This window comes from Micromys minutus, assembly GCF_963924665.1.
Source record: "Micromys minutus genome assembly, chromosome: 4".
Classification (NCBI taxonomy): domain Eukaryota; kingdom Metazoa; phylum Chordata; class Mammalia; order Rodentia; family Muridae; genus Micromys; species Micromys minutus.
Window position 1 is genome coordinate 4,233,581 of NC_137973.1, and position 20,440 is coordinate 4,254,020.

A 20,440-nucleotide genomic window follows, 5' to 3' on the forward strand; every position below is an offset into this window, starting at 1 on the left:
CCATTATTTGATTTTCAGTGTTCATATAAGCCTGCAACTCTAGCTCCAGCAGATTCAGTGCCCTCTCCTGTCCTGTACTGGAGCCCTCACAGACATGCTATACATACACAGACACATAAATATAAGTAAATTCTAAACAAATACAGCTACGATTTAAGAAGAAAAAAAAAAGGAAATAGTTCTATTTAGGAAGAACATTGTAGTAAATAAGTATGCCCTTAATTTCATAGGGTCAGTTAAAGCTGTTTCTGTTGTTGCCGTATACACACTGTGTGTGGGAATCTATGTATGTATGTATGTATTCATCTATCACCTACTTATCTCTATGTATAATCTATCATCAATCAATCAATTTATCTATCTCCATCAATGCATACACACAAATACAATAAAAAATGAACACATGTTGAGTGGTTTGAGAAGGCTTCTCCATTAACCAGAGTTAACCCTTTGATACGTGTGTGTGTGTGTGTGTGTGTGTGTGTGTGTATGTGTGTGTGTTGCTTATATGTATGCACATGCACACAGGTATATGTCTATATACATCCATATGAAGAGAGCTCAGAAGACAACCCCAGGTCTTGTTCTTCAGGTACTATGTTGGTTAGATTTTATCAACTTAACACAAGCTAGAGTTATCTGGAAGAGGAAATCTCAACTGAGAAAACACTTCCATAAAATTGGCCTGTATGTAAATCTGTGGGGCATTTTCTTGGTTATCGAATGATGTGTATAGTGCCTCCCTTGGGAAGGTGGTGTTGGGTTATTTTTGTATTTGTTTTATAACAGAGAGAAAAACTTGAAGTTGGACACACGCATAAGGCAACTGGGAGGTGTTGGGGGAGAGGAAAGAATTGTATGACATTTTCAAAAATAAAAATAGTTTAGAAAGAAAGAAGAAGAAAAGGAAAGGGAGTAAGTTAAGGCACAAGCCAGCAAGCAGCATTCTTCTATGGCTTGTACTTCAGTTGCTGCTTCCGGGTTTCTCCTTTGAGTTCCTGCCTTGGGTTCCCTCAGTGGTGGACTGTGCTCTGGACACGTGAGCCCAACAAACCATTTCCTCCCCAGTTGCTTTTGGCCATGTTCTTTATTACTGGAGGAGAAAGCAAATCAGAACAGGGACTTCCCACGTTTTCTTTGAGGCAGGGTCGCTCATTGGCCCGGAACACCATCAGGAAGACTAGGCTAGGTGGTGAGTCAGCCCTAGGGGTTATCTGTTTTGCCTCCCAGTTTTCAGAACACCATCAGGAAGACTAGGCTAGGTGGTGAGTCAGCTCCAGGGGTTATCTGTTTTGCCTCCCAGTTTTCATCCCTCAGATTGAAAGCATGTGCTTCTTTGCCCTGCTTAAATGGTGATCTTTCTGTTTTAGCCTCCCAAGAAGCTGTGACAGGCCTGTCACCAGATCTGGCTCACATTAAGAAGCTGCAACTGAAAAACTTGTCTTAAGCCTTGCTTAGGATAGAGTAATTTTGTATTATAATACAAAATTTCCTTATGCTTAAGTATTTTTTTTTCTGAAAAACGTAACTATAAGATGGTTGGGAAGACAGTGCCTCATTCACTCTGGTTGTCCAACTAATAATTATGTAGATTTTTCTTAACTATTTTTAATGGGGTCTACCTGCTTTGATAGTAATAGAATATGAAATTTCTATTTTTCATATCATTGCCATTTTGGGCATCTTGGTATTATCACAAATTTTAATTTTTGTCAATCCAGCTATTATTCAGTCACTTCAGTGACATTGTCCCTGAACATCTTGTCCTTCATGACTTGGCCCTTTGAGGTTCATTTATTTCAAATACTTTCTCCCAGCTTGTTTGTGTCTTTAACTTTGTTATAGAATATCTAACTAGACAGAAATTAAATATTTTAGGTAGTAAAATAAATATAAATTTATTCATATTTATTTTAATGATTTTTAGGATTTATGTTCATACTCTTTATGAGTTTTACTTACTTGTCCTATTTTTTTCTTGTCCTGAAGTTATTAGATGACATTTGGTATTTTCTTCTAATTAGTGTAAAATTTCACTAGTTATACTTAGGTCTTTAATTTATATCCACAGTGTTTGATATAGACCTAATTATATTAAAAAATTTTTAATAGATTCTTTATGAATTTCATACCATGCACCTCAATTCTACTTATTTCCCCATCCCTTCATACCCACCCTCTGCCCTTGCAACCTCCCACACAAAATAAAATAAATAAAATAAAATAAAATCTTGTTATGGGAGCTGCTGTGTGTCACAGTATGTCCCCCACTATACCCACTTTTCTATACTTATCTTTATTTGCAAGTGTTCATTGCAGTAAGTCATTGGTCTATTTCAAGAAGAACTCTGGCTCCTGGATCATTATGGAAACTACTCTCTGATATTCTGTTGTTGCCCTGTGTCATGGAGATCCTGCAGCTCCGGATCTGCAGGACTGGCTCCTTCACATGCTTCATCAGTTCATAGATGGTGTGGTGGTTTGAATATCCTTGGCCCAGGGAGTGGAACTAGTAGGGTGTGTGGTGTTGTTGGAGTAAGTGTGTCACTGTAGGGGTGGGCTTTAAGACCCTTCCTCCTTCTAGCTGCCCAGAAGATAGTTTCTCCTAGTTGCTTTCAGAACAAGATGTAGAACTCTCAGCTCTTCCTGTGCCATGCCTGACTGGATGTCGTCATGCTTTCTACCATGATGATAATGGACTGAATCTTAGAATCCATAAACCAGTCCCAATTAAATGTTGTCCTTCATAAGAGTTGCCTTGGTCATGGTGGCTCTTTACCACCTCAGAAACCCTAAGACAGATGGGGTAGATGTTGGGGTTGGCCAACTCAAAGCCCTGGATCTGGGCCTGGGACGTAGCTAAGTTCTTCTGTGCCGGCACCACCAGGGCAAGCTCCACAGAACTGCCCTGGCTATCTCACCAAATCTGGCAAGGGGCAGAGTCAGCTTTCTTGCTCTCACCCCCTTAGGGCCTTTCTCAATAGGGTCAACTCTACTGTGTTGCCTAGGCAAGGTACAGGGTTCATTCTCCCCAGTGTTGCAGCCATTGAGGGGCAGGGCCAGCTCTTCTGCTCCCATGACATCAATGTCAGCTCTCTTGCCTGTCATCAGAAGTGATAAGGGGTGAGAGGGTATCTATGCCTAAGCCACCTCATAGCAGATTAGGGGCAGTGGCAGCTCTTCTGAGTGTGGTAAACAAAGAGGGGCAGGGACAACTCAGCACAGTGCCCCAAGTAGCCGTCCAGATCAGGGATAATTGTATGGTCTTTGATAGCAACACAGGCCTGGGAAATCAACACAGATTACAGCTGCCATGGAACCACGGATCCAGACATGGGCCCAGATATCCTCATGATCTCAGGTGGCTGCCCAGGCCACTCAGATCAGCATGGTCCCCCCGTAGCTGCACAACCCCCAGATATCCACATGGTCTCATATGACAGGCCAGACCATGGATATCTTCTTGGCTTTTGATGGTGCCTCTGGCCACAGACATTGACACGGCCGCCCACCTCCAGCTGCAGCAGGACCAGGGGATCCAGAACTCACTATGCTTGCCTCATATCTGCCTGTTCCTCACCTGTCTCCAGTTTCGTCTTTCCCTCTCCCACCCCTCAGCTTTGCACCCTTGCACATCTCTATCACACACTGGTCTATCATAATGACACCATGGCAGGTGCTTGGGTGACTTTTCAGCCACTGCAATCTGGATCCCGAATTCTGCTTCTTTGTTTTGATTCTTTGTGAGTTTCACATTGTGCACCTCAGTCCCACTTATCTCCCTCATATCTACCCTCTGCCCTTGCAACTTCCTTCTCAAATAACACACACACACACACACACACACACACACACACACACACACAATAAAACAAAACACAGCATAGAAAACATCTCATCACGGAAGCTGTAATGTATGTCAGTATGTCCCACAGTATATCTCTCTGTCCACACGCCTTCACTTGCAAATGCTTACAATGAGTCATCGGTCTGGCTTCTGTAACACCATCAATATTGGATATTCACTTGGACTTCTCCTGGTTATCCTGTTGTTGCCCCGAGTCATTGAAATCCTACAGCTCGGATTAGTAAAACTGGCCCGTTCACATGCCCCAGCTGTTCAGAGATGATGTAGATTTTGGGGTAGGCCAACTCAAAGCTCTGGATCTAGGCCTGGGTGGTCTGCTGGTTTCCCACTGTTTCCACCACCAGGGTGAGCTCTCCAGCACTGCTCTGGCTAGGTCACCCAATGGAGCCATTGGCAGGAGGTGGGTCATCTCTCCTGTTCTCATGCCCTCAGGCAGGCTCACCAGCACTCACACCTCCCGGTGTGACTAGTTGAGGGGTGGGGCCCAATCTCCTAAGTGTTGCAGCCAGTGAGGGGCTGGGCCCGCTCTCTCACTCTCATACACTTAAGGCTGACTCACCTGTGATGTCACCATCAGGGCCACCTCTACTCTGCTGCCTAGGTAGGGTACAGAACCTGCTCTTCTGAACACTGCAGCCACAAAGGGGCAGGACCAGCTCTCGGGTTCCCATAATCCTGGGGCCACCAATTCAGACTGACTCATGTGACAGAGGTAAGGGGGTGGAGGGCGTCACCCAGCTAGGCTACCTCATGACCAGGCCTGCTCTCCTGCGCTCAGAGTCTCGGGGCTCCTTCATCTCAGCCTCCATAGCTCTCCTGTGCTGCCCACATGACATTCTGGCCTAATTGTACATTTTAAGTCCATATAGCCACATCTGTTTTATAGATATTTAACATCGTCTGAGCTGGTCTGAAATCTTCCTTCCGTTACCTATGAAATCTCATATGAGTTCAATACTGGCTTTGGACTCTGTTCTTTTATTTTCTTTTGCTCTGAGATACAGTTGTGATATGAATCACGCATGATTTGAAAAACCATGATTCTTCTGTGTCAGTCTCTCAAGTGCTGGAATTGCAATGGTATACCAGGATGCCTGGCTCTGACTGTCTGTTGGTATTGGTTTTTTGTTTTGTTTTGTTTTGAGACTGGGCTTCTTTGTTTTTCCCTGGCTCTCCTCCTGCTTCTGTTTCCTAGTGCTGGGATAAGTTTCACACCAACATTGCCTGGATTCAGACTCAACCCTTCTTTGCTGACTTACTTCTGAAACAATAAGAAAAGCTCATCATGGGTTAGAATAGGTTTTCTTTTCATAATAGAAGAATTTCTGTCTTCTAGTTTTTTCTTACAATTCTTCGGTTTCGTTATAAGTTAGTTTCAGTTTGTTAAATAGCATGACAAAGCTGGGCCTACCATCATAAATGATCTAGAGGCTCAAGAATGGAGATTTTGTGGGTTCAAGGTCATTCTGGGCAAACTTAGTGAGATTCTATTCCAAAATAAAAAGTAGAGAGTAGGCTGGGGATGTGTGCTGGTCAGTGTTAGAGGACTCACTGAGAAAGCACATACGTTTTGCTCAGACCTCAGTCTCAGATGAACCCAAACAAAAATAGACCAGTGATAATAACAAAATCTATTTTGTTTATTTTGTGAAGAAATTCTATTGCTGTTATAATTAGGAATAGCACTGTACTCATATTTTCATCTGAAAATCATTATCATTACTATGATAATGATTTTTCCATATATGTTAATGGCATATCGTTTTAGATCTTCAGGTCTTCCAGTAATGTTTTAATTAATATATAAAAGGTTGTTCATTAAATAGTTCATATCTATTGATTTGGTCTGAAAGTCAAGTGTACCCCATAGAATCACATGTTTGAACTCTTGGTTGTTGGTGGAAAATGATGTTTGGGAAGGTTATCAAACCTTTAGGAGGTAGAGCCTTGGTGGAGGAAGTGAGTCACACATATGGGCCTTGTGGTTTTAAATCTCAGCCCAACATCTGATTTTATACACTTGATCTTAGCCAAAGGGCCGAGAACTGATAACATTTGATTTTCCATCTGCATCCTGATTGAATCCGCAGTATCCCAGCTGGTGGCGTGCTTAGGCCCCCTGCATTTTTCCTGGAGTGATAAAATGTATTCCTTCAAACTGCAAGCCAGAGCAAGCCTTTCTATTTTCAGTTGCATATTTTTAGGTATTTTGGCTCAGAAATAAGAAAAGTAACAAACATAGTATCACTAAAAATGATTATGTCTATGTTCCTTATAGAGTAATTGATGTCATTAAATGTATCTTTTTACTGCATTTTCATGCCTAGATATTAAATCAGATCACTTATAATCCTTATCTTATGAAAATTGAATTGCATTTTCCTGCACATATGATCTCCACAGTCTTTCTTTGAATCACTCTTGTCTTTCTATAGCTTCTTTTGAGCCAATCCCTACAGGTTTTTCTTGGTTGTCTTGCCTTCCTATTAGATAGAAATCCCAGCAGATACATAAATGCTGAGAATTATAGTGCATATATTATTGGACTATGGTCCATAAACGAAGCTGTGTGAGAAGATTTCTGAGACCTTGTGAGAAAACTGAGTCAACATTACAAGAGTTTTGTAGTCTTTGTTCATAACATGGGTTATTCTTGGAATGTGCTTTGTACTTCTCCCAGGTGTAGGAGATAGGAATAAATTTACTTCAGCTGTGTTATTCTTATGCCTCTATGAAAAAACATGTTTTGCCATGTGTGGCTTGCAACTGCGATTATATATTTTACTCAGGGGACTCTTCTCAACCCTCAGAGTATAAATTGCCTGATGCTCTGTCTTAGCTCTGGTTTTATTGCTATGAAGCAACACCATGACCATGGCAACTCTTATAAAGGAAAACATTTAATTGGGGCTGGGTTATAGTGTCAGAGGTTTAATCCATTGTCATCATGGTGGGAAACATGTCAGCATCTAGACAGACATAATGCTGGAGGAGCAGAGAATTCTATATCCTGATGTGCAGACAGGAGAAGGGCATGGCATGAACATATGAGACCTCAAAGCCTACCCCAAGAGTGTACACTTCCTTCAATAAGGCCACACCTCTCAATAGTGCCACTCCCTATAGGCCAAGCATTCATACATGAATCTACCACATGCTCTCAATAAAAGTGGCTACTGCATGAGACTGTTGTTTGCCTCACTTTTAGATCCTGCTCTCCTAGGTACATGTCGCCAACTTGAACAGTAAGCAATATACCGTTAATTTTTAATTAGAGCAAATGACCTTACATTTTTCTGTATGTTTAAAGTTAGTTCTAGGATTTTGATATTTGCTATCTTTCTTGTAAGTTTTAAAGAAAACATTTAGAGCCCAGTCACCACCATCAGAACTCATGGCCTTCCAGCATACTGCTGAGCACCCAGAAAAGCCCCAAAAGCACTCTTCCGCCTGAGCCCACAGTGAGCCCACCACACTCCCCATCAGCTATCCAGGGAGGGACAGCTGCGAACACTTAGGCCCAGGTAGCATGGTGTTCTCTGGTAATGGGTCCGTTCCAGATCAGAGAGAGAGCCAGGTCACCGACATCAGGACTTCGGTCCTGCCCGCAGACTGCTGAGCACTCAGAAGAGCCTCAGAAGGGCTCTCGCATCCGAGCCCACAGAGACAGAGCCAGGTCACCGCCATCAGGACTCACTGCTTGCCTGTGAAGAGCAAACACTAAGGAGAAATCTCCCTCCTGAGCCAACAGGCCCACAGACCCACAGGAAAGACAAGCTCCAGTCAGAGATGACAAGATCACCTAACATCACAGAGTATATGGCAAGAGGAAAGCACAAAAAAACTAAGTAATGGAAACCTAAAAAATCTGGCAACATCAGAACCCAGTTCTCCCACCAAAGCAAGTGATGGATCTGAACAGATCAGAAAAACAAGATATGGACTTAAATTAATACTTTATGACAATGATGGAGGTCCTAGAGAAGCACATGAATAACTCCCTTAAAGAATTACACCCTCTCAGAGTGTGGTACACCTGGACCTTAAATCATTAAGAATCCAAGAGCTAAGAATATAGCCTTGTGGCAATTTTTGGTATTCAAAGATCATTATGCTTAATCTATACTCACCAAGAAAACTGTTTCCATGTTACGTTCTGTCCTACATGTACTTTATGCTTATGCTAACCAGTGGGATTTCAATGCATGCTGTAAAAACCTCTAAAAGAATTAAGTACTGACAAAAATATTCATAAAGTGTTATACCAAAATGCCTTTAAAAATCTGGATATGTATTCCTCTTTTTTAAAAATAAAGTTGAGAGAGAGAGAGAGAGAGAGAGAGAGAGAGAGAGAGAGAGAGAATTACAGGAGAACACACATAAACGAGTAGAAGCCCTTAAAGAAGAAACACAAAAATCACTTAAAGAGCTACAGGAAAATACAACCAAACAAGTGAAGAAATTGAAAATGGAAATAGAAACAATAAAAAAATCACAAAAGGAGACAATCCTGGAGATAGAAAACCTAGGAAAGAAATCAGGAGTCATAGATGCAAGCATCACCAACAGACTATAAGAGAAGAAAGAAAGGATATCAGTGGCAGAAGATAACAGAAAACACTGACTTATCAGTCAGAGAAAATGCAAAAATCAAGAAGCTCTTAACCCAAAACATTCAGGCTATCTAAGACACAACAAGAAGACCAAACCTAAGGATAATAGGTGTAGAAGAGAGCAAAGACTTCCAACTAAAAGGCCCAATAAATATCTTCAACAAAATCATAGAAGAAGACTTCCCTGACCTTAAGAATGAGATGAACATGAACATACAAGAAGCTACAGAACTCTAAATAGATGGGGTCAGAAATAAAACTTCTCCTGACCCATAATAGTCAAATGTTCAAAATGAAGAAAGAATACTAAAAACAGCAAGGTAAAAAGGAGAGGTAACATATGAAGGCAGAACAATCAGAATTACACCAGATTCTCAACAGAGACTATGAAAGCCAGAAGATCCTGGACAGACATCATACAGACCCTAAGAGAACACAATGTTAGCCCAGGTTATTATATCCAGCAAAACTCTCAATTACCATAGATGGAGAAACCAAGATTCCAGGACAAAACCAAATTTACACAATATCTGTCCACAAATTCAGCCTTACAAAGGATAATAGATTTTTTGATTTTTAAGAATTCTTAAAAATTGAAGATTTTTAAGAATTTAATGAAAACAAAAACACAACAATAATACAAAGCTCCAACACAAGGAGGAAAACTACACCCTAGGAAAAGCATAAAAATAATCTTCCAAGAAAGCCAAAAGAAGAGAAGTACACTAACATAATTCTACCTCTAACAACAAAAATAACAGGAAACAACAATCACTATTCCTTAATATCTCTTAACATCAATGGACTCAATTCCCCAATAAAAAGACATAGACTATCAGACTGGTTACATAAACAGGATCCAGCATTTTGCTGCATACAGGAAACACATCTCAGAGACAAAGACAGACACTACCTCAGAGTAAAAGGCTGGGAAAAAAACCTTTAAAGCAAATGGTCCCAAGAAACAAGATGTAGTAGTCATTCTAATACCGAATAAAAAGATTTTCAACCAAAAGTTATTTAAAAAGATAAGGAAGAACACCTTTTACACATCAAAAGAAAAATATATCAAGAAGCACTCTAAATCCTGAACATCTATGCTCTAAATACAAGGGCACCCACATTCATAAAAGAAACCTTACTAAAGCTAAAAACACATATTGTACCATACCCAATAATAGTGGGAAACTTCAAAACCCCACTTTCTTCAATGGACAGATCATGGAAGCAGAAACTGAACAGAGACACAGTAAAACTAGCAGGGGCTATGAACCAATTGGAATTAACAGACATCTACAGAACATTTCACCCTAAAACAAAAGAATATGCCTTCTTCTCAGCACCTCACGGTACCTTCTCCAAAACTGACCATATAGTAGGTCACAAAACAGGCCTCAACAGATACAAGAAGATGAAAATACTCCCATGTATCCTAGCAGATCACCATGGACTAAGGCTGGTCTTTAATAACAACAAAGACAACCAAAAAATTCCCATACACATGGGAGCTGAATAATGCTCTACTCAATGATATCATGGTCAAGAAAGAAATAAAGAAAAAGATTGAAGATTTTTAAGAATTTAATGAAAATGAAAACACAACATATCCAAACCTATGGGATGCAGTGAAAGCAGTACTAAGAGGAAAACTCATAGCTCTGAGTGACTCCAAAAAGAAACTGGAAAGGGCATAAACCAGCGGCTTGAGAGCACAATTGAAAGCTCTAGAACAAAAAGAAGCAAATATACCCAAGAGGATTAGATGGCAAGAAATAATCAAACTCAGAACTGAAATCAATAACTAGAAACAACAACAATAACAACAAAAACTATACAAAGAATTAACAAAACCAGGAGCTGGTTCTTTGAGACAATCAACAAGATCGATAAGCCGTTAGACAGACTAACTAGAGTACACAGAAAGAGTATCCAAATTAAGAAAATCAGAAACGAAAGGGGAGACATGACAATAGGAACTGAGGAAATTCAAGAAATCATCAGATCCTACTACAAAAGCCTATACTCAACAAAACTGAAAAAATATAGAGGAAATGGACAAATTTCTAGACTGATACCAGGTACCAAAGTTAAACCAGGATTAGATAAACCATCTAAACAGCCCCATAACCCCTAAAGAAATAGAAGCAGTCATCAATAGCCTCCCAACCAAAAAAAGCTCAGGACCAGATGGGTTCAGTGCACAATTCTATCAAACTTTCATAAAAGACCTAATACAAATACTTTCCAAACTATTCCACAAAATAGAAACAGAAGGAACACTACCGAACTCACTCTTTGAAGTCAAAACTATGCTCATACTTAAATCACCCAAAGATCCTACAAAGAAAGAGAACTTTAGACCAATTTCCCTTATGAACATCGATGCAAAAATACTCAATAATATTCTTGCAAACTGAATCCAAGAACATATAAAATGGATCATTCACCATGATCAAGTAGGCTTCATCCCAGGGATGAAGAATGGTTCAATATATAAAAATTCACCAAGGTATTCTACCATATAAACAAACTCAAAGAATAAAAAAACACATAATCATCTCACTAGATTCTGAGAAAGCATTTGAGAAAATTCAACACCCCTTCATTTTAAAAGTCTTAAAAAATATCAGGAATCCAAGGCCCATACCTAAACACAATAAAACGCTATACAACAAACTGGTAGCCAACATTAAACTAAATGTTTGGAAACTTGAAGCAATCCTACTATAATCAGGAACTAGACAAGGCTGCCCACTCTCTCCCTACCTTTTCAATATAGTACTGAAGTTTTGGCCAGAGCAATCAGACAGCAATAGGAAGCAAAAGTCAGAAAGGAAGAAGTCAAAATATCACTATTTGCAAATGATATGATAGTATACTTAAGTGACTCGAAAAATTCCACCAGAGAACTCCTACAGCTAATAAACAACTTCAGCAAAGTGGTTGATTATAAAATTAACTCAAACAAATAAGAAGCCCTCTACTTTAAGGATAAACATGCTGAGAAAGTAGAAAAAAGACAGCTTTTACAACAGTCACAAACAATATGAAATACCTTGGTGTGACCCTAACTAATCAAGTGAAAAATCTGTATGATCAGAACTTCAAATTTCTGAAGAAGAAAATTGAAGAAGATATTAGGGGATGGAAAGAGCTCTTCTGCTCATGGATTGGAAGGATCAACATAGTACAAATGGCCATCTTGTCTAAAGCAATCTACAGGTTCAATGCAATCCTCATCAAAATTCCAACTCAATTCTTCATAGAGTTATAAAGAGCAATTTGCAAATTCATTTGAAATGACAAAAAACCTAGGATAGCTATTCTCAACAATAAAAGACAAAAAAACTATTCTCAACAATAAAAGAACTTCCAGGGGAAATCACCATTCCTGACCTCAAGCTATATTATAGATCAGTCGTGATCAAAACCACATGGTTTTGATACAGAGATAGGCAAGTAGATCAATAAAACAGAATTGAAGATTCAGAAATGAACCCACACCACTATGGTCATTTGATCTTTGACAAAGGAGGTTAAAAACATTAAATGGAAAAAGGACAGTATCTTCAACAAATGGTGTTGGTTTAACTGACACTTAGCATGCAGAAGGATGCAAATTGATCTATTCTTATCTTCTTGTACAAAACTCAAGTCCAAGTAGATCAAAGACCTTCACATAAAACCAGGTGCACTAAAACTATTAGAAAAGAAAATGGGGAAGAGCTTAGAACACATAGGCAGAGGGAAAAATTTCCTTAACAGAACACCAATGACAAGAACAGATCAAAAATGGGACCTCATGAAATTGCAAAGTTTTTGTAAGGCTAAAGACACTGTCAAGAAAAAAACAATAGCAGCCAATAAATTGGGAAAGGATCTTTACCAATCCCACATCTGATAGAGGGCTAATGTCCAATATATACAAAGAACTCAAGAAATTAGACTCCAGAAATCAAACAATCCTATTAAAAACTGGGGTACAGAGCTAAACAAAGAATTCTCATCTGAGGAATATTGAATGGCTGAGAATCATCTAAAGAATTGCTCAACATCTCTTGTCATCAGAGAAATGCAGATCAAAACAACCCTGATATTCCACTTCACACCAGTCAGAATGGCTAAGATAAAAAACTCAGGTGACAGCAGATGCTGGCAAGGGTGTGGAGAACGAGGAACACTCCTAAATTTTTGGTGAGATTGCAAGCTTGTACAACCACTCTGGAAAGCAGTCTGGTGGTTCCTCAGAGAATTGGACATTGTACTACCTGAAGACTCAGCTATTCTGCTCCTAGGCATATACTCAAAAGATGCTCCAACATGTAACAAGGACACATGCTCCTCCATGTTCATAGCAGCCTTATTTATAATAGCCAGAAGCTGGAAAGAACTCAGATATTTCTCAACAGAGGAATGGCTACAGATATGAATGCCTCCTCAGGGACTCTGCCAGAGTCATACAGATACAGTTGAGGATGCTTGCAGGTAACCATCGGACTGAACATGGGGGACTCCAATGAAGGAGCTAGAGAAAGAAATGAAGGAGCTGAAAGGGTCTGCAACCTCATGGGAAGAACAACATTATCAACCAACCAAACCCTCCACAACTCCCATAGACTAAAACACCAACCACTGAGCACACATGGAGAGACCCATGGCTCCAGGTGCATATGTAGCAGAAGACAGCAGTGTCTGGCATCAATGTGGGAAGAGGCCTTTGGTTCAGGGTACGTTTTCCCAATGTATGGGTATGTCAAGTCACTGAGTTGGAGGGGTTGAGTATGAGCAAGTTCACCTTTGTGAAGACAAGTGGAGGAGGAGGGGAAATGGGATAACATTTGAAATATAAATACAGAGTATCTAACAAAAAATAAAAACTTAATTTCTTTTACATTACATGTGATTATTTATGTGTATACATATTCCTGATAATTTCTGGACTAAATAGTTTGCTGTGTATGAATGTTATTTCTTTTTCTATAGAAGTGAGGTGATTTAATAATTATATTTTTTTGTGTCAGGGGTTGACACAGGGTTTCTTTGTGTAGCCATTGTTGTCCTGGATCTCTGTAAACCAAACTAAACTCAACCTCAGATATCCACGTGTGTCTGCCTCCCAAGTGTGAGGATTAAAGGTGTGCACCAACAGCACCTGGCAATCATTACACTTTCACTGGCATATTTTAATAATTAGATTTAGCCTTCTTTCACATTTTTCTCTTAAAAATTCAAAGTAGTTTCATTTGTTTATATGATTATATATCTTAAAATTTTCTATTATTATTATTATTATTATTATTATTATTATTGTGTGTGTGTGTGTGTGTGTGTGTGTGTGTGTGTATGAAAATGCATGTGTACCTTGGCACATGTGTGGAAGTCAGAAGACAACTTTTGAGAGTCAGCTCTCTTCTACCATGGTATCAAATTTAGAACATGAAGCCCACTTTAGAACTTTTCTCCACTGATGGAGTCATCTTATTGCTCCATTTTGACAATAGTTTATCCTTACTTTAAAGTCTTAGAAATTACAGCACTAGGTTTAAGTTGGACCAGCGGACACTATCTAATGGAGCATCTTTTAATATCTTTCCAATGCTCATTGTTCTCATCCAGGAACCTGCCTATGTTCACTTAATCCTATTTCAACTCATGGCTCTGTGTCCTTGAGAATTTATCTTTTCTACATAATTACTCAACTCTAAAATAGAAGTGATAATCACCTCATAATGCTGGAACTGAGGGGCAAGAATCCAACACTGTGCTAATCTGCTTACCTCCATGTATGAAGTTCTTGGGTTGTTTAAAGCCAGGGTTCAACACTTAGTGACAGACACTAGACAGGGACTGGCACATCCTAAGTGAGGGGTCACTATTATTGTTCTTAGTATTAGTTTTTCAATAGAATTTTTTTTTTTTTGCTTTTCACTTTTTTTTTTGCCTTTTGTGTTTTAAGACAGAGCAAAGGAGTACAGACTAATGTTGTGTTTGGTATGTGATCCCCTTTCCCCAACCTCTCAAGTGCTGGGATTGTAAGCATTTGCCACCAACTGGCCCTAAAAAGGCTCTTTATTTCTACATTATATTAGTGTAATGCTGATTTTTATCTTTTTATTTGCAAGAGTCTACATGTTATTTCTAGTTTGTTCTACATACTCAGTCAGCCATTGTTACTTTTCACAGCTACAGTGAGCTAGGCATGTTCCTTTGGTACCCAGATCGTATGAATCAACAGTCAAAATCTCTGTTCCATTCTTCCACACAATACTAAATATTAAATGACAGTTTGTATTCTCTTTGTAAATTGTATAAGAACATCTCCAATATTTCATCACTAAGCATAATTTTGCTTTGTTAGACAAATATGCATAATCCTGAAATATTTCTATTTCTAGTTAGGAACATTGTTTATTCATTTTATTCAGTCAGTGTCATTGAATGGCATCATGTGTTTGTGATTCTTTGGCTGCAAACTGTATTTCTTGTATAAAACAAGTTTCATTAGGGAGACAGACTGTAATGATCTGACTGATAATGGCTCCAGAGTCACATACATTCAACCGTTTGAACCCCAAATTGGTAGAACTGTTTGGGAAGGATTAGGAAATGTGGTTTGTTGGAGGAGGGATGTCATTAGGTTGGGCTTTGAGGTTTCAAAAACCCACACCATTCTCAGTCCTTCTTCCTCCTCTACTTGTGGACAAGGATGCAAGCTCTCAGCTGCTGCTTCAGTGCCTGCCTGATGCTATGCACTCTATGATGTCCAGGGACCTTAACTCTCTGGAAATGTAAGCCCTCATAAACTATTCCACAAGTTGCCTTGGCCATGGTCTAGAGTAACTAAGACACAGACAATAACAGTTGGTACAAAGATGTGATTAATAACAGAGTTAGAAGAGGCAAGTTCAGTCTCAAAATAGAGGAGGAACCAGAGCAGCTGAGAAAGCTGTTTATTGGTGGTCTGAGCTTTGAAGCCACAGAAGACAGCTTAAGAGGACATTTTGAGAAATGGTGCACACTTACAGACTGTGTGGTAAGGAGAGATTCCCCAAACAAAACGTTCCAGGGACTGTGGTTTTGTGACCTACTCTTGTGTTGAAGAGGAGGATGTTGCGATGTGTGCTCGGCCACACAAGGTTGATGGGTGTGTGGTGGGGCCATCTGAGAGACCACTTTGAAAAGTATGGCAAGACCGAAACTGTAGAAGTTAGGGAAGACAGGCAGAGTGGGAGAGAGGCTTTGCTTTTGTAACTTTTGATGATTATGACACAGTTGATAAAATTGTTGTTCAGAAATAGCACGCGTGGATTCTGCCCGTGGTGTGTCAGGACGACAGACACCTGGTTTTCATATTGCTAAAATTATATCAGGATTTTTTTGCTTAATTTGAAATAGGAATATCTACTTTTAATCTGTAACTTGAGGCAGGAAGACACACCTTCCAGCCAGACATTCAGCCTCGTGGATAAGCAACTCCTGGATTTTTGGACTTTCCATTCCCAGCTGGCCATTGTTTTATCTGGACTGCAGCTCTTTCATGAAACAGAGAAGGACGGGCCTGAGCGATTTTATTCAGAAGATTGCCAACAACTCCTAGGCATGCAAACACCCTGAAGTTTAGTCCATTTTGAAAATCTCCCAACCTCAGGAGCCCTAGCTTATGAACGTCATCCCCTCTCCTCCAAGTCCCTCTCACCAAATCAACCTGACTCCGTCCTCTAATCCCCACGCCGAACCCTCTGACTTTCACTTCTTGAATGTTATGGGAAAGGGCAGTTTTGGAAAGCTTCTTCTCACAAGGCACAAGGCAGAAGAAGCATTCTATGCTGTCAAAATTTTACAGAAGAAAGCCATCCTGAAGAAGAGGGAGAAGCATATTATGTCAGAGCAGAATGTTCTGTTGAAGAGTGTGAAGCACCCTTTCCCGGTGGGCCTTCACTTCTCTTTCCAGACTGTTGACAAGTTCTACTTGGTTCCAGACTATGTTAATGGTGGAAAGCTGTTCTACCATTTCCAGAGCGAGCACAGCTTCCTGGAACCACGTGCTTGCTTCTGCACATCTCAAATAGCCAGTGTCTTGGGTCATCTGCACTCACTAAACATCGTTTACAGAGACTTAAAACCAGAACATCAAGCACAAGGGGACAGCGTCCGACTCCTGTGGCACGCCTGAGTAATTTGCTCCTGAGGTTCTCCATAAGCAGCTGTAGGATAGGACACTGGACTGGTGGTGCCTTGGGGCTGTCGGTGTGAGATGCTCTCTGGCCTGCCTCCGTTTTACGGCCGGAACACAGCAGAGCTAAATGATAATGTTGGGAACAAGCCTCTCCAGCTGAGAGCAAATATGACAAACTCAGCGAGGCACCTCCTGGAGGGCCTCCTGCAGAAAAGACCAGACCAAGAGGGTGCCAAGGATGGCTTTATGGAGATTAAGAGTCATATGTTCTTCTCTTTAATTAACTGGGATGATCTCATTCATAAGAAGATTACACCCCCATTTAACCCAAATGTGAACGGGCCCAGTGACCTTCGGTACTTTGATGCTGAGTTTACTGAGGAGCTGGTCCCCAGTTCCATCAGGCCTCCTTGTCACAGCCAGTGTGAAGGAGCCTTCCTCGGCCTCTCCTACGCACCTCCCATGCTCTCCTTCCTCTGAATGCTCCCGGGATGGTTCGGAAGGATTTCCTCAGCGTTTCCTAAAGTGTTTTAGTTAGCCTTTGGTGGAGTTGCCTGCTGACAGAAGGTCTTAGAATTTGCACACCTGGAGGCTTGGCAGTGCATGTCCGGTGCACGTTGCTTGACGGAAGCTTTCTGAAGAGCACATCCTCCTCTTAGTGAGCTTGTGAGGTCTTCATTTCTTTTCTTCCTTCCAACGCGGTGCTAGCTCTACAGGAGCACGAGAGAGACACCTTGGTCTCAGGAGGAAGATGCAGAATTGCAGGTCTAAGAGGCATCTCCTGCAGGTCTGTCTGAGCTGTGATCAAGAATATTCTGCAATGTGCCCTTTCTGAGGTGTGTTAGCTCCAAAGCTTTTCCTATCGCAGTGTTCAGTTTTTGTTTGTTTGTTTGTTTTGTTTTTTCCCTCGGGGATTTCCCATGTGTGTGGCAATGTGAGTGAGCTATGCCTGATCACAGACAGTCTTGTTGTATGCATCAATGTGACACTTGTGGACACTACAATAAATTTATATGTGGACACTACAATAAATTTATATTTATATGTTAGATATAGTTAATAACTAAAACCTATTGAAATGATTGTGCAATGACAAGCATCCAGATACTTAAGGAAGGCATTGCTGCTACAAATATTTCTATTTTAGAAAGGGTTTTGTGGGCCAATGCCCCAGGTGTCAGTCAAAGCCATTGGTATTTTCATTGTTTAAAATGTCACCTGTAAAATGGGAATTGTTTATGTTTTTTTCCTCTTTGTTCATTTTCTTTTGCATTCCTGATTGTGTATGTGTAAAGAAAGCCTGCACACTGGGGTATAACACTAGATATTTAAACTTACAGGCCCATTTGGAAGCCACCATTTTAATGTACTGTAATTAACATGGTTATAATATGTACAATTCCCCCTCCTTACCACACAACTTTTTTGTGTGTGATAAAACTAATTTTGGTTTACAATAAAATCTTAAAGAAAAATAAAGAAATACCACACTCTTAATGGTATTTGTGTAGTGAGAAAGGTCTTTCTAAACAGGAGATGCAGTTTGCTGGGTCACATGGAGGTTGGGTCTGGCAACTTTATGGGTCGTGGAGAAAATTTCGGTGGAAGAGGAGGTTGTGGTGGTGGAGGTGGAGGCAGCAGAGGTGGTTACGGAGGTGGTGATGGTGGAACTATGGAGTTGGTCCTGGTTACAGCAGTAGAGGGGGTTATGGAGGTGGTGGACCGGGATATGGAAACCAAGGTAGTGGATCTGGTGGGGGAGGGTGTGATGGTTACAAAAGGAGGAAATTTTGGTGGAGGTAACTATGGTGGAGGTGGGAACTTAATGACTTTGGAAATCATGGTGGACAGCAACCATCAAATTATGGACCCATGAAGGGGCAGTTTTGGTGGCAGAAGCTCAGGGAGTCCCTGTGGAGGTGGCCATGGATCTGGAGGTGGAAGTGGTGGATATGGTAGCAGAAGGTGTTAAAGTAAAACAGAAGCGGCTACAGTTCTTAGCAGGAGAGAGAGCGAGGAGGTGTCAGGAAAGCTGCAGGTCACTCTGAGACAGTCGTCCTAAACGCATTAGAGGAACTGTAAAAATCTGCCACAGGAGGAACGATGACCCACAGTCAGAAAGTTACTGCAGCTTAAATAGGAAACCCTTCCTGTTCAGGACAGTCATAGCCACAGTTTACAAAAAGTGAAGCTATTGATTAATGCAAGGTAGTGTCTGTTAGATGTACATTCCTGAGGTCTTCTATCTGTTGTAGCTTTGTCTTTTCCTTTTCATTACATCAGATTTATTGCCCTGTAAATTGTGGTAGTGATACCAGGAACAAAAAAGTAAGGAATTTTTAACTTTAATAAACAAACAAATAAATAAAGTTTGGATCATATGCAAATTTTAATGTCATGAATATCTAGAGCTAATTTTTATTTGAGCGAGTGAATATATGCATTGTATACTACTACTTTGATAGTGTTGTAACTTTATAGTATTATTTATCAATGCCACACCTCAATTCTGTGAGGTTGCTTTGAATTTGAAAGTGATAAATGCATTGAATTTTATGTCAAAATTGACGAAAATAAGGAGAATGCTTTCTGATAATGATAATCTCTTAAATTACCAAATTATAAGAGTTTATCCTTGAAAATTTGTCTTTGTATCTCCACTCTGAATCTTTGCGCATCTAAGGCAGATTTGAATTGTGTTGTTTAGAGGGAGACTGTCCGGGATAGGAGTAAGGGTAGGGGATAGGGGTAGGGGGAGGGGGAGTAGGAGTAGGGTGAGGAGTAGGGGATAGGGGTAGGGGTAGGGACAGGTGTAGGGGTAGAGGTAGAGGTAGGGATGGGGTAGATTGAGGAATGAATGACACAGAAGAGGAAGGGAGAGACAGGGAGGGAGGAAAGTCAGAGACAGAGGTGGGGGAAGGGACATAGAAACAAAGACAGGTTTTGACCCATGCCATTCAGGTCTGTGCAGAGAGGAAGGTAAGGAATGCTTCAACAGGAATCTTCAGTTTTCAACAGAACAAGAGTCTGGTCATTTCTCATTCAGCACGAGTGATGGGATCAGCTGTCTTTTCAGAGCTGCGGCCTCCATGTGGGAGCTTGTAATTCAGGCCCCTCCATCTTCTATCAACCCAGTGCTAGCAATTGCTTTAGTCACCATGGTAGAGGACATAAAACAATGACACTCACACACTGACTTCTAAAGTCTAAATCGAGCAAAAATGCCTCAAAGCCAAGCCTGTGTCAAGACGCTGGGGAACTTGATGTCCCTGCCCAGATGAGAGAAGAGCTAGGTGCATTGGTGACAGCCCTGATGTCACCATGGCACGCAGTCTAGCACGAGTTCTACCCCCAACTTTCAACAGGTCCCTTCGCTTCCGGTATAATATGGACCTGGCAATATTTGTTTACTCAATGGACACATGTTGTTTGGGCCAAATACCGTTCGACTATAGAAATAAAATGGTAAGTTTGAGGAAATCTCTACCCTCAGATATTTGCTCTTTTCTCAGGCTCCTGGTGAGGATAATGTGTACATTTTCATACGTGGTCTTGATTTAGTGATTCTCAATGACAGACTTCAGTTCTAAAAGTCCAAGTTCCCATTTTAAAATACTACTTTACACATTTTAGGTTCTCAAGTATTTGCTCCAATGTGTCCTGTCTGGAGAACTCGTCTCCCCCAAGAGCCTGAGTCTCCAGACGGAAGTCAAAGCTCAGAAGCAGAGAGACAAATGCCATTACTGTCATAGCACTGTGTGTGTGTGCACGTGTGTACCTGTG

General features: G+C 40.6%; 1 protein-coding gene and 1 pseudogene across 4 annotated transcripts in view; one reads left to right on the top strand and one right to left on the bottom strand.

Moving 5' to 3' along the window:
• The window catches only part of VEPH1 (ventricular zone expressed PH domain containing 1), a gene marked incomplete at both ends in the record, with an annotated part of 209,794 nt that overhangs the window by 43,967 nt on the left and 145,387 nt on the right, over positions 1 to 20,440 (bottom strand). The gene's annotated exons all lie outside the window — the stretch shown is intronic.
• On the top strand, positions 16,019 to 17,137 carry LOC308419553 (serine/threonine-protein kinase Sgk1-like; annotated as a pseudogene). The gene has a single exon. The product of its transcript is annotated as a serine/threonine-protein kinase Sgk1-like (transcript).